At 36.2% G+C, this 16213-nt stretch overlaps 1 protein-coding gene across 2 annotated transcripts in view; it reads right to left on the bottom strand.

Moving 5' to 3' along the window:
- Positions 1-16213, bottom strand: part of LOC129723857 (neurogenic protein mastermind) — a 269520-nt gene that overhangs the window by 230894 nt on the left and 22413 nt on the right. The gene's annotated exons all lie outside the window — the stretch shown is intronic.

The following is a 16213-nucleotide window of genomic DNA, read 5'->3' as shown; positions in this document are numbered from 1 at the left end:
TGCCTGTAAGAGGGCTTCAACGGCCGTTGCAGGACTATCTCGAATGATGTCGAATAGCTCAGCGGTATATGGCAACAAGCGTAAACTTCTTGCCAGCGTGGTTTCGTCCATACTTAGGTATGGTGGGCCAACGTGGTCCAAAGCGTTAGGTACCAACAGTCATCGTCGTAAACTGGAAAGTACCTACAGGCTCATGTGCCTGAGGGTTGCGAGCGCGTACCGTACAGTGTCATACGACGCAATCTGCGTCCTGTCCGGCATGATGCCTATCAGCATAGCCATTAAGGAGGACGTAGAATGCTTCGATCAACGTGACACAAGGGGTATACGAGGCACCAGAAGGTCATTCTCGATGATCAGATGGCAGCAGGATGGTCCAATTCCGTAAAGGGTAGATGGACGCATCGACTTATTCCGGACGTATCCGGATGGGTCGGGAGGCGCCATGGAGAAGTTAACTTCCACTTGACACAGATTCTGTCAGGTCATGGTTGCTTCAGGCAGTATCTACACAGATTCGGGCATGCGGGGTCCCCCATGTGTCCCGAGTGCGCGGATGCGGAAGAGACTGCTGAGCATGTCTTCTTCGTGTGCCCTCGTTTTGTGCATGCGCGGAGCGACATGATGGTAGTGAGCGGGCCAGACACCACTCCGGACAACCTAGTTCGGAGGATGTGTAAAGACCCAAACATTTGGAGGGCGGTTTGTACAGCCGCCTCTCAAATAGTTTTAGAATTGCAAAACAGGCGACAGGTTGACCACCGACAAGCCAGTGTTAGCTAACGGCCAGTCTCCAGGTTAGTTAGCTAAGTTAGCAAAGAGACCTAAAGAACCAAGAGGGTGCACAGAGCACAAAAGCCGCTCCCCGAAGCAATACCTAGCGGTGGTCCCGGGGAGTATTATGGGCTGGAGACTGGAGGGGTTTTAGTGGGTCCGGTCACTGATTCAAACCAACCCCACACTCCCTGAGGTTGGTGTCACCTCAGGGGTTTGGATGCAAATTCCCCCTCCACCTGAAAAAAAAAAAAAAAAAAAAAAAAAAAAAAAAAAAAATATATATATATATATATATATATATATATATATATATATATATATATATATATATATATATATATATATATATATATATATATATATATATATATATATATATATATATATATATATATATATATATATATATATATATATATTAGAGAGATATTAAACTGGTGTGAGCTCTCTCAATAACTACACAACAGAGTTCACTGCGGTGCGATGCGTGAGACTCGCATATATCAAAAGAGTTGAGCATCTAAATAGAAAAGTAGATTGCGTTGTTTGCTTTGCATCTCGAAACTGAAAAAAAAACTCTTGTTTCGCTCAGCTGTGCTGTAAGCAGCAAATGTTGGTTTTCCTGCGAACAGCAGAAATAGCACAAAAAAGAAAAAAGTATAGTGCGAAAAATTGCTACACACAGCGCGCATGCTCCATAAGAAATAAATGCTGAATATTTAATATTTTTTTAATATTTTTTTTTATTTTTTCTAATTTTTTTTTATTTTTTTTCTTCAATTTTTCATCTTGATTCAATTAGCGAACTATAAAGTAAAAATAACTATTTTCGACACTCTCTTTTTTGTAGATCCTCAAAATTTCCACATGGGTCGGTGCATTGCCCGACAGCCTCCCCCTTTTTCTTCAGAAGCGTTATGTATTTTATGAACGTTCCCTGACGACATTTCAGCTTTGGATAAGTCATATTTGAAGTAGAAAAAAAAACCTACTACATATATATACTCGAGTATGAAATTATATATTATCATATTATATATAATCGAGTCTATATACATATAATCAAGTCCGACATGTACTGTTTTCCGTTCAGAATGACAATTTATTATGATTCGTTTACTTTGTATATTAAATTTACAGTTTTTCCGTAGTTTATACCCATGCTTCTGGCGTTTGTTTACATTCTACTGTTTTTTTTATTTCCATCTTTTGAAATCTTATTGTTGTTTTTTGCTGTCAATAATGTTTTTGTTGTTGTCTGCATTTTCTGGTTTAGCTTCGACGGTTACTGTTTTTTTGCCTTTCTCCTAGAAAGGTATAGCAATCACTTGCAAAACCGAAAGTATAAAAGTGCTCCAAAGGGCCGAATGGCATATATCACTCGACTCAGCTCGACGAGCTGAGCATTTTCTGTATGTGTGTGTGTGTATGTGTGTGTGTGTGTATGTGCAGATTTTTATTTAATGGATGGACCCTATTTAATTTCATTGTAATCGGATTTTTAGTTTAAAGGTTATGTATGAAAATGTAAAAATCATGAAACATCATTATCTCAAAAACTACACAACCGATTTAAATAAAATTGGTTTTAGATGAACGGGCTACCTAAAAAACCCCTTAACTTTTGAATTTTATAAAGATTAGACATGTGGTTCAAAAGAAAGTTATGAAAAGAAACGAGTTCTGGAGACTGTTCAATCTCACTCATGTCTCTCAGAGATGGCTGAACCGATTTTCATGAAATCAGTGTCAAATGGAAGGTCTAGTTGTCCCATAAGACCCTATTGATTTGTTTTGCAATAGGATTCTTACTTCGCCTGTTATGTTTAAAAATGTGAAATCCAGCTATGAAAAGGAACATATTTCAAAGACTACTCGAACTCACTCACTTTTCTCAGAGATGTCTGACCCGATTTCCACAGAATTAGTGTCAACTAATAAGTCTAGCTACCTCGTAACACCCTATTGAATTTCATTGTAATCGGACTGTAGCTTCGTCTGTAAAGTACCGAAACGTGAAAATCATGAAACTTCGTTATCTCAGTAACTACACAACCGATTTGATCAATATTATTAATAAATTAATAAATAGCAAACTTCATAACAATTTGATATGTGGCTAAAAAGTTATGGAAAGAAAAGAAATTCAAAGACTATTGAAAACTATACCTGCTTTGATCGATATATGTGGCCTTAACATAAATTAAATGTGGTATCGTACTATTTGAACGTTCCAAATTCATTGATTCCTTACGATTTGTTTAAAGTCTGCAAATGCACGACGATTCGGCCATAGGATATGATCATAGTCAAATAACAAATCGTTTGAAATGATTGGTTTTATCGAAATGACAACATCCTCGACTTTTGGCTTCTGTACATCACCTTAATTCTGAATATATTCATATTGGGTGGTATTCGGTCATTTTCAGCAGATTTTCTGGCATCAATCTGACACCGGAAATACTCATATTGGGAGGTATTTAGTTATTTTGGTTGTTTTCCAGAAACTAAAAGTGGTCGTCTTTAAATTCAAAATGGTGTCAAGGGTCAATGTTTGGTTTCTATGCATCATCTCGATTACGGAAATATCCATATTGAGTATTATTTGGTCATTTTCAACTGTTTCATAGAAGTTGCCATTTAGCAATTCAAAATGGTGCCTGAGGTCAATTGTTAGCTCATTGCATCATTCTGGTTCCAGGGCTACTCATATTTTATGGTATTTGGTTATTTTAGGCTGCTTTTCACAAACCGGAAGTCGCCATCTTGAATTTCAAAATGGTATTTAAGATAATTTCTGGCCTCTGAGCGTCATTCTGGTTGAAGAATCACCCATATTGGGTGTAATTTGATCATTTTCGGCTGTTTCCCAGGAACCGGAAGTCGCCAACCTAGAATCCAAAATGAGGTCTGTGGTCGATTTCAGCTGCTGTGTATCATTCTAGATCCGGAGATACTCATGTTAGACGGAAATCGGCCATTTTTGGCTGTTTTCCAGAAACCACAAGTTGCCATCCTGCAATTCATAATGATGTCTGAAGTCGATTTGTAGCTCCAGTGCATCATTACGATTTCGGAAATACCGATATTGGGTGGTTTTTGGTCGTTTGCCGCTATTTTTCAGAAACCGGAAGTCGCCATCTTAGAATTCAAAATGGTATCTATGGTCGATTTTAGCTCATGTGTATTATTCTTTATCCGGATATTATTATATTGGGTGAAAATCGGCCATTTTTGGCTGTTTTCCAGAAACCGGAAGTTGCCATCTTACAATCCAAAATGTTGCCTGAGGTCGATTATGGAACATATTTGTTACCACTAAAAACATTCACCTGCCATTCAATTGATTAGTTCGCGAGATGTGCAGAAACATGTGCTTCCAGAAGAGGGAGGGGTGTCGAACCATTATGGACATATTTGTTACCCTTTAAAACATCCACATGCCAAATTCGGTTTCATTTGCTTGGTTTGTCCTTGAGTTGTGCAGAAATTTATGTTTCATTTGTATTGTACCCCTCCTTTTCAGAAGAGGAAGGGGTCTCAAACTATCATAGGAACCTTTATCGGGACCAAAAACCCCTACATACAAATTTTCACGTCGATCGGGTTGGTAGTTTTCGAGCCTATATGGATCAGACAAACAGACAGACCGGACTACATTTTTTATATGTATAGATTACAACATCAATATTTTAGAACCTAAAGAGTGAATATACATTTATTGGATTGAAGCGTTCATGTAAATCTATTTTTACAAATAAAAGTTTGAATGAGAAAGGCTGGGTCTGACCACTAGGTGGAATAATTTAGGTTTTTTGTATTTATTTTTCCTACTTTCTGTTTTCTTTATTTAAATTTTTCCTGTTTCTGTATTCTTTATTTAATTTTTTAATTTTCCTTGTATATTTCCTGAGTTTTCTGTATTACATTTTTTGTTTTTTTTTGTTCTCCTTTTTCTGTTACCGCTAATTTAATTTTTGTTGCTTTTTCTCAATTTTATTTGTTTTCAGAATAACAACGTTCAGAATAACAATAGATTCTGATTCGTTTATTTTATATACAGATATATGATTCGATTATATATAATTCTAGACTCGATTATATAGAGAAGCAAAATAATTTTTTTGTTTAATTTCAAATATGACTTATCTAGAGCACATATATCGTAAGAGAATATCTACAAAATACGTAACGCTTAATAAAAAGGGGAAAAAGTAAAAAAAAATTTTAAAGAAATTAAATTTTGAAAATTGTTTAAAAATATTCAAAAAAAAAAAACTGAAAATACATAAATAAAAATACCTAAATAAAAATAATTCCACAAATAAAAAATAAATGGAAAAAAAATTTAATTTTTAAAAATTTGAGAAATAAATACAAACAAGTTGACAAATCTACATATACTTTCATAATTTTGATATTAGTTTTTCTTTACATTTGACTGCAATTACACCAGGAATAACTACAAGATTTTTTTTTTGTAAGAAATGTGTTTTCTGACTTTTAGGGGAATGAATCAAAGACACAATTCTTCTTACTCATTCAAAAACAACAAATCATTTATGAAAAATAAATATGAAACATTTTTTTCTGATTCGATTATATATAAAATTCGATTATATATAGTGAAAAAATTGGAGACTATATATAAGCGAGTCCAACCTGTATTAAGTTCTTTATTGAATTATTTTTGTATCTATATTCTGTTTCAATTTTGTTTTTGCTTTTTGTTCTTAAATTTCTGTTTAATTTTTTTTGTTTTCGGTTTTCATAATTCTATGTATTTGCTATTTGTAGTTTTCTTGTATTCTATTTTCTCTATTTACAATCTTGTTTTCAGTTTTTACTACTTTAACCCTAGAAAGACAGTCTGTGTTAATTTGCCTCTTCATTTTTAGTGACATGGTTCTCTTCTTTTTCAAATAGTGCGAATCCGTTCTCGTTTTTCAAACAACTGAATTCTGGTATTTGTTATGTATCAATGTGTTAATACTGTAATGATCAAAGCAAAGCCTCGGTGCTACATTCCGATTCGAAACTAGACCTTCTGCTGCAGACTTCGCAGCCAACTGTGTAGTGTACAGGACAATTGCGGGGCTACGACAATTGTGCTACGATCCTACTGACCAAACAGTCTCTCCCGAGCCGAGACCCGAACCTTACGACAACTGGCTTGTTAGGCCAGCATCGTACCTTAAGACCAGCTGAGAAATAAAGAGACTGTAATGATCAATCATTATTAAATTTTAAACAAAAAATAATAAAAATAAAAAAAAGATTAATGCATCAATTTGACGCCAGAATAAGAGTATCTTTCCAGAGTTAAATTTTCATTGTTTCAGTTTACTGTTTTTAGTTTTCGGCTGTTTTTAGTTTTACGGTTTGATTTCTTAGTATTTCTACTTTTTGTGTGTTCTGATTAGGGATGGGAAAAAAATATTTTTTTAAAATTTAAAAACCGCTCAAATGGCTGTCGATAATTATCGATAATTTCGGGTTTCCATCGATAGGTATTGATAATTATCGATGAGTTGAAAACTTGAAGCAGATGCAGGAAAACAAAAAAATGCTGCTTCTGTTGCTCACAAAAACGTGCGCGTGCCTTTGCCAGTTTTGAAAAAAAAAACAGAAGCTAATTCCACACATCGTTTCCGCTTACGCGAAATCTCGTTTAAATGGGAATTAACCTGAACGAGTTTCAATGAGCAAAAATGATTTTTTCAAAAATTTTCCAACAGTTTGAGGATGATTTCGCGTGACTGCAAATACCGACAAGGCCAATTTATTTTTCAGTTCTACCTTCGAAGTGGAGGGTGGTGCGAGGGAAATATTGATAACTGTCGGTGAGACTCAAAGCTCACGATTATATCGATGGTTTACAACTATCGCTACTTTCGACTAATATCATTAGGATTCTCATCCTTAGTTCTGATCGTTACTAATTTTTGTTATCTGATGTAGTAGTTTTCGGGTTACCAACATATCGTATACTATTTTTTTTATTTTGTTTCATCGGTTTTCGATTTGCTCAAGTTTTCCGTTTTCTTTTTTTTCCAGATTTCTTATCTCAATTTTCCCTGTGTCATTTGCCATGTTTTTTGTTTTCTTTATTTGTAGTTTTGGTATCACTTTACTCTGTTTCTTTTTTCCCTCTAATTTTCAAGTTTTTTCAGATTACAAAATCAGTTTTCTTTTCTTTTGGTTTTCCCCATTTTGAGTTCTTTTTGGTTTCAACGATTTCCACGAGTTTTTTTTTTATTTTGTGGTTGTTAATTCATTCCATTGCTCTTTTTGTTTATGTTCTTCTTACTGATTTGATCTGTTTGCTATTTTCTTAATTCATTTTACGGTTTAAAGTTTTTTTCCCTGATTTATTTGTTTCAGGTTTCTCTACATTCAGTTGTATTAGTTGTATTCAATCTCGCGATTTAGTTCCTTTTGTTTTTTTGTTCAGTTTTATGTACAGTTTTAATTTTTAGTACTCTATTTTTAGCTATTTCTAATTTCAATTTTTCCGTTTTTTGGGTTTTATAATTCTGCATGTCATTTTTACGCATTAGTATTCTGTAGTCAGTTTCCATTTTTTTAAATAATGTTTTAGTTTTAGCAGTTCTGTTTTATCTTCTTCTTTAAAAAAAGCAAAGCCTTGGTGCTACATTCCGATTCGGAACTTGACCTTCTGTTTTCTATACACAGACTTCGCAGCCAACCGTTAAGTGTACAGGACAATTGCGGGGCTAGCGCTACGATCCTACTGACACTAACAGTCTCTCCCGAGTCAGGACTCGAACCTACGACGACAGGCTTGTTAGGCCAGCATCGTACCTCGAGACCAGCTGGGAAGGCTTCTTCTTATTATCCAGAATTAGTTGTTTTTTATTTTCCAAATTTCTTGTTTTTATGATTTCTGCTTTCTTATGCATTTTCGGTTTGTTTTTTTATTGCTGTTTTTCTTGTTAATTATTTCTGTTCTTGCTGTTTTCACTGTTTTCATTTGTCTGTTCTATTCTCAGTTTCATCCGTTGTCCCTGTTCTCCATTTTTTTTTTGCTCTCAGTTAGCTTTGTCTTCCAATTGTTCTGTTCTCAGGTTTCTCTAATTTCATCATTAGATTTTTTTTTTAGTTTTTGGAATGCGATAATATCGCTGACTTTTATTAGCAGAAGGATATTTTTAAGGATAATATGAACTATAATATTTTTTCATATTTATTTGTTTTTAAACTTTCCAAAACTAGACGGAGGCATTTTACGCAATAAAACGCACTTCAACTCGTTATACCAACAGCGTCCAAACAATATCTTCAGCTCGCCAGCGCCAGCAAATTACCTTTAAGTGACGCTTGCGGTGAATGCATGCGTGCATTCGTATGTGTGTGTGTGCGTGCGTGTCTGTGCGAGCCCGATTGGGAAATCAATAGATCGATTACTCGGCCGATCTTTGAGGCGGTTACTTTCCCACGCTCACTATAGGAGGCGACTCGTCGCTTGCAGACTCTACTGGCTGGCAAAGCTGGTGGAGAAAAACGCGTTACCTCTCCGATCGAAAAGTTTTGACATTTATGTAATTCAGCAAATTGATTTTGGCCATAACGATATTGCTGAACACTAACCACACTGCACAGAGGAGCTCGGTCGATGTGATGCCATACAAATCAGGTGAATGAAGGGCTATCAATTAGCCTTCTTAGAGAAGCAAAAAAAAGCAAAGTCTTGGTGCTACATTCCGTATCGGAATTCGACCTTCTGTTTTACTCTACACAGACTTCGCAGCCGACTGTTAAGTGTACAGGACAATTGCGGGGCTAGCGCTTCTATCCTACTGACACTAACAGTTCCTCCCGAGCCGGGACTCGAACATACGACGACTGGCTTGTTAGGCCAGCATCGTTCCTCGAGACCAGCTGGGAGAAGCTGTTTTCTCGAATTTTGAATGAAGCAAGAACAGTTCATTTTTAAATTTTTACTTCATTTCGAAAGACAACACAAACCTCCATTCACTTGAAGCATCGAGTGAAAACATATTCGTTGCGTAAAATAACTAAAAAAACGTTGAACCTAAGCCCGAGAGATTTGAATATAAGGTCACAGAGCGCGTTGAAGCACATCTTGAAGCTGGAAACCCCCCTATGCAGAAGAATAGTACAAATAACACACTCTGTTGAATAGGCAGACAAATGTGCCATTCTTTGACACCTAGATTAAACCGGTAGCAATCCGATAGAGTTTATTCCCATAGTTCAATCTCCGTCGGGAGCAACAACAGAAAAAAAAACACCACCAAAACCTGCCCTGGCCAACACCGACCGACCAGAGAAACCCTTCATTAGGCCCAACACCACAACAATAGTTCACGGAAGCGAAAGCCTACAATTTCCACTGGCTTCCACGCCGCCACACCCTGAGTTCTGCTACCTTCCCGCCCGCCACAGCCATTCAGGGTTCGGCGACGGTAGCAATAGTAGCAAAAGCCTATATCGAAAGCAGTGGCCAATTATATAATAATGAGGAAGTTGGCGAAAATATTATAATCACACAATAATCCAGCTCTCATTTTTCATCTCTTTGCTCCGGAGCTCTCAGTACGCACCACCAACCCGGTAGGTTGGCAGGCCTATTCGCAGTTGTTGCTCCGTGGTGTTACAGTTGCCCTTCTCTTTTCACCTAGTTTTCAGCTTCATTCGGGCTCTGCCGAACCCCGAACTGTGTGCTGCTGCGGCGAACGACGACGGTACGGACACACGTAAAATCAACCGCTGCTGATGTTTTGTAGTTTTTCGAGAGGGATTTTACGCAAATTCGATGATGATGAGTTTTGTGGCATGGGTTTTTTAAGCAATGAATTCTTTTTTTTACTCAAAAACTACAAGAGGATCTAACAAAATTGAGGATGCGAATTTAAATTTCACTCGCATAGTTTAAATGGTTTATTTGACATGGCACGAAAATTTAATTTGCATCTGTCTTGCGGTGGAAGACTACAAGAAAGACATGAATTTACATATATCAATAAAATACTAGCGGATATAAATTTGAGACAAAACACAAAAAAGTATGGTAACAGAACTATAATGGGCAGCAACACGATAATGAAAGAATTACAGAACTAGCATTTTGCTACAAAATGACCGAAGAGTACGAGAAAATGTCACAAAAACTAGAGAAAACAAATAGCAATTTCACGATAAAATGAAAGGCACGAAAATTTTATTATTTTAGATCTAGTAAATATCATAAAATAGCTTTCGAAACATATTCTAATTCAAAAGAAAATAACAGAAGGGCTGTATACAAAGCCACGGAAAAATGTGTCTGGAAAATAGCCAACGATGGTCATATACTAGCTTATATGAGTATTGCCGGAACGGGACTAATATCATCAAAAAAATTTTCAGGGCCACCACAGTATATACAGAAATTCAATTACACTAAATAATAGTGTTGAATAAAATTTACTTCTCAATGATAGTCCATCGTAATTTTATAATTCAAAGATATCGCGATCCCTCCAGAATGCAACAATGCTAGTGTTACAACGAACCGCTATTGCTGCTACCTAGTGGCCATCAACTGGTAAACTGATTGGTTTGAGCAGAAGCAGGCTCTTAAGAGTGCATTCCCGGTTTACTAGGTATATCATTCTGTCGACCGTGCTAGGGAAAGCAAACATTTAGCGACCATTCAGAGGCCGTCTCGTGCATTTCGTCAAGGCTTGACAATTTTGAATAGTACAATAGTTCGAATAATCCAATTACAATTTTCTACAACGGATGCATAGAAGATTTTCCAATCGGTTGCTGTCAGAACAAAAAGAATCAACTGAAAACTGACCGACTTATTGACATATGAAATTGGACATATTTTTCCCTTTTTCTGTTTTTAGATTTTAACTCTAATAGCCAAACTTCCTAAGAGACGTAGTTCTACGTCAAAAAAAAAGGAGAATGATCGGAAATAAAACCTCGTGAATAAGTCAACTATATCTGCGTAAAATTGTAGAAGTATGGGAATTTTTAGTATTCATTGACTATTTGCGTGATATTTTCATTCAGATTAAAAAAATTGGAACATTATCAAACTTTTTTCTGCCTTTCTCCTAGATAGGTATAGCAATCACAAAAAAAAACAAATGTGGTCCCAATGGCCGAATGTTATATACCACTCGACTCCGTTCGACGAACTGAGCATTTTCTGTATGTATGAATATGTATCTGTATATGTGTATGTGTATGTGTGTGTGTCTGTGTCTGTGTTGAAAAACACGAAAAAGTTTTCACTAAGAAAACTTTCATGTGAATGTTGTAATATAGTGAGTAGTGACTATCTTATCAATTCAAAAACAGGTATGTCATGAAGCAGAATATATTTGAATTAAAAAGAGAAATTTCAGAGTAAAATTTTTTGAAGCCAAGCTATTTTTTTTTTTCAAATAATATTCTACTAACTACCATGAAAAACTAAAATAGTGCTAGATTGGCGTGCATGGTTACCAAAAATTACTTAAACAATTTAAAGAAATTGACATTCATTTTGAAGATAATTAAGAAACACAACAATTCCACCAAAACAATACCGCACGTTAGCCTGGGGTCTCGATCAACTAAATTAGTTGAGAGAATTCGTTATCGATATTGTTTCCGGCACATTTCGCATGTTGTAGGATAAGTACAACAATACACCGTGCCTCAGTGCTGAGTCGAGAAAATTTCCAGCTCGAAAAGATCCTTGACCTGATCGGGAATCGAACCCGATATCACAACCGTGTTGAAGAGCTAGCCGACCGACATCGCTGACCACAGAACCACGGGGACCACAACATGTCCACCACAGTTTTCAAAAATATTTTTAACGCGTTTGTTGCAAAAAAGTAGCGTAAATAGAGCTTTATTGAATAAACAATTTTTGACGTAGAACTACGTGGTAGATTAGTAGGAAGGCATACTGTGGATAGTATAAATAGGTTTGGCGGGTATTAGCATATCTTATCAATTGAAAACCAATGAAAAACGGATCTCAAAATCAATGGGAAAAGCGGCGGCTAACCAATTTCTCGCTCGCTATTAGCGCTGTTCATTTTAGATCCATATCGCAAGTGGTACCGCCTTTTTTTCAAGTTATGTTTTATCCCCAGTTTCACAAGATGCGAAGTGATTTTATTTCGCATGTAATAAGAATGTGAGAAGTCTCATTTCGTGTTGACAATCTGTGGAATCAGTTAATAGTTAAAATATCAAAATTCCTATCAAAATTAATTACTGATTATTACAAATTATAGTAGGTTTTGTAAGGTTTATGTCAGAAAAAGATCAGAATTAGGTAGAATGTACAATATTTTGTCAATTGAATAACAAATTTTGTTATAAATATGCTTAAAAAAACACATTTTTGAACATTCAAGTGTATGATAACAGAATTTGATATAATTCTGTAATTTTCATCCATGGCAGGTCATTCTGGCATATCGAGATTATTACAGGCTTTGTTATTTCTATCAAGTTAAGATATATTTGTGTTACCCGTTTGTTATAATCGTATGATCGGGTATCTAACATCTTCTAAATAGTTGTAATATCTTTGAAAATGTTGATAAATGCAATTAAAAATTTCATAGCTATGGCAAAAAAAACATCATGATCAGACCGCATACGATAGCCGCGACTGACACAACTCAAAATCGATAGATTTTAAAACATTTCATTTTCATTGCACGTATTTAGGTCTTTTATATACATATGATGAGCAAATTTTAGGAGTTGAAATTTTATTTTTCATCTTTTTAAACCTCTAGTGCCCAAGTTAATTTTTAGAGGAACTTCGGTAAAAACACTATGAATTTCTTTAAATATTTTTTAAGTGTTTTAGAAGCTTTTTAGAGGTTTGACTGAAGCCCGTTTAAAGGCGGCACTTGGCACTAGAGGGTTACTATATTTTGAATTTGAGCTATGAAGGCACATGTACAGAAGTATCCGTACTTTTCGAATTTAGAAACGGGTCCTTGTGGGAAGAAACTTTGTAGCACCCTCTATGTTGCATTTCCAATAGTTTACACCATAGTAAAGATTCTTTCTTAGTCCCTCAGTTTTCATCTAAAGGGTGAGCTCCCAGGTTTTGAAACAGATCGCAATTTCAGGCTATTCTTATATGTAATAATAAAAAGTTAAAGTTCAAACGACAATTTTGAAATTCAACAAAGAAAATGAGGATTTTGAAATCCTGAAGGACGAAGAAATTATTGTAAAAGTTCTCAATCCGTAAGCAGATATACATGGCTCTTATACATCAAACCAAAAAACAATTACCGAGAAAAAAAAAATTAATAAAAATTTGCATGTATGTTAATGAATTTGAATAATTCTCCTGATGGCCTAGTTTTTGAAAACGAAAGGATAAAGGCCAAAAGTCTCCCTGAAAAGCAAAAAAAAAACTATGTAATGTAAATTATTCTTAAAACAAGTTGGTTTACACTTATATTCTTATTGTATTCTATTTCCAAAATAAACTATACGTAGACCAAAGACAACAAAAAAAGTATTTGAAGCCGTATAGCTGAAGATGTGTCATGATTCGGTACAAGGGGTAGACAAAATGATTGAGACAGGCAAAATTTTGTCAAACCGGTCTTGTTTTACTGGAAAGCTATTTTACTTTCCAACAAATACTAGGGAATTTGACTAGACTAACGGACACCGGAAATGTTCCGGACTTTAGGAATATGTGTCAAAATGTGCATTCTTGCAACGCGTAGAACAATTCCTGACATCCTGTTTCTTTAAAGTTTATGTGATTCCAATAAACTAGAATACATTCCGAGTTCATTGGTACCCAAAGGTTGAAAATCTGTCAAGAAACCATCAAGATATGATTTAATTAGGTAAGTTTTTGCAGTTTTTTGCTGCTGGGTACATAGTACACGAAAAAGTTTTATGTGGTTTGTTCTGGAGAGTGGAGAGGCCACTAAATTTTCTATCTAAAAACCATTTGAAAAAAATCTGAAGTAACCGATAATTTTAAAATCACTTTTTAATTTTTTAAACTATAGTTCAAAACAAGTTCAAATAATTTTCTAGAAGTTATACCACTGACAACCATTTTCTATCTCTCGTCATTATTTAGGTATGTCGATTTATGAGAAAGAGGTTTAAATACTTCAAACCATTTCAAATGTTAGTCCAGATAAATGTTCAAAAAAAGTTTGCGAAGTTGCTTAGTTTAATAAGGCACCCACAAAGTTTCATTGCGTTCTGCTAAAGTGCCCGAGGAAATTTTTACACAACAAGAGAATAAAACTGCAAAAAAAACTCCCATATTCAACTAACTCATATCTCGATGGTTCTTCGACAGATTTTCAACTTTTGGGAACCAATAAACTTGAAATGAATTCTAGTTTATTGAAAACCTAAAAGAAACAAGATGTCAGAAAAAGTTCTACGCGTTGCCAAAATTGCACATTCGGAGATATACTCCTAAAATCCGGATCATTTCCAGTATCCATTGGTCACGTCAAGTTTCCAAGTAATACTAGGAAACCAGGATAGTTTTCCAGTAAAATGAAACCGGCTTCATCAAAATTGATTCATTTTTCGTGAAGTTCTGGCTATTTAAAATTGCACGAAAATTTTGCCTGTCTGAATCACTTTGTCTACCCCCTGTACAATTCGATATAAAGTATATTTTAAAAATCGAAATGTAACTTATATCGAGGTTCGCCAGTATATCTTTTGGGATATTGTGTGAAGAATCTATTTGAAAAAACACAGAATTAAAAAAAGTTATTGAAAAAAGCCTAATTTTTAAGAAAAAATTGGTTGAAATTTTAAAATTTTGCAAAAAATATGTAATAAAATTTAAAACTATATTCAACGTTTGAATCTTCGTCAAAAAATTCTATTTCTTGGTGAACAATTTTTGGAAAAGGCTTTGGCCTCTTCCAAAAAAACCTCGTGATTTCTTTCAAAACTTCAATACTTAAACCACCGATATCCAACTCAAACTCACAAAGTTTAACTAAAATCTGAAAGGGTACTGCCAACGGCTAAATGAATTGGCGTAAAATCTCTCTCTTTTTAAAGCTAGCATTATGAACAACGAAGACGACGACGAGAGTAGAGGCAAATTTGGTTGGGGACGGTGAAGGTGGTAAAAGGGTAAGGTGGTTTGTAGGATCAAGGGAGCAACGGTACAGTAACACAATGCAGAATAACTACCAACCGACTGATCAACCGAAGGCGACAACAACGAACCAGCAACAACAACAGCAGCAGCAGCAACAGCAAAGCACGTACAGGCGGAGCGCAACGAAGTGCGACCCGAATTGCCCGAGTCGAATCGGTTTCAGTGCGGACGGACCGCTTGGAACTGCTTGGAACCGGCAGAAGATTCAACTACACATATGCAAAGTCCCCGCAGGATGGAAAATGAAGCTTGACCTCTGCAGAAGCGAGCGATGATGTTATTAGCTTAACGGATTACGCGCCTGATGCTTTGCGTGAAGGGATGCCAGCTGGTTAGCTTTGCCTGCGTTTACAGGTGAGCTACTTATTGGCATCACTTTTACTTCGAGTCCCAGGGGGTAATTAAGGAAGTGTTTACTATTGGTGTTCCCTTGCGGGGGCTTTCCATCGCGGGATTACAGCATAGCCTTTGTTTAGGGTTCAGAAGTCAAATTTAACTTGGGAGCTTTGCAGTGTGAATGGTTTGAATAAATCAAATCAAAATGATACCCAGACTTAGCCCCAATCGCATCTGGAGGAAACCAACTGTCAAAACAGGTCGAGTGGGCAACAACCACCACCGGTGAAGACGACTCCAAATCCAAGTCCAGCAAGTGAAGAGGAAAAAGTAAACGAAAATCGACCCTGAAGAAGCACAGCAGTACGAATGTCTTCTGTGAAAAGTACAGAAGCGCGCGCGCATACACACACGAGCACACATTCTCGTTCATGTACACGCGAGCTCATAAGCGAAGAGTACAAAACGAAGGAAATGTGTCTATACATACGATTATGCTCAGCGTTTGCATTTGGTATAGAATCGAGTTTTTAGGCCGGAATGAATTAAAGTCGCTTTACCCTTTATTGCACTAGAAAATAAAAAGCAACAACAAAATCCCAAGTGGCTAATCGAGCTTCGAGTAAACTGAAGACGTTTGCGCTTGCCTGCCTACCTGTTTGTCGGACCTGGGCCGTGACCGATAACAGGTGGTTGACATTGTAGGCTCTGCTCTTTAGAAAAAACTATACCTACTATACCTTCTGGCGCGTTGTGAAGGAGGTTGTTTGGTAGTTGGTGATACATCATTGAATGTGAGCGCGTGCACGATGCGATCGATGCCGCTTCGAGGAGTGGCAACCAGCCGCACGGCCAATTGAATGAATGACTGAGATTGTTGTCCACTGGAATCCGGAGCTATTATACTGTGCCCCTGCTGTATGGGTT

The sequence above is a fragment of the Wyeomyia smithii genome, chromosome 2, assembly GCF_029784165.1.
Source record: "Wyeomyia smithii strain HCP4-BCI-WySm-NY-G18 chromosome 2, ASM2978416v1, whole genome shotgun sequence".
Lineage (NCBI taxonomy): Eukaryota > Metazoa > Arthropoda > Insecta > Diptera > Culicidae > Wyeomyia > Wyeomyia smithii.
Note: the sequence above shows the minus strand (reverse complement) of the source record. Positions and strands in the feature narration are given on the sequence as shown.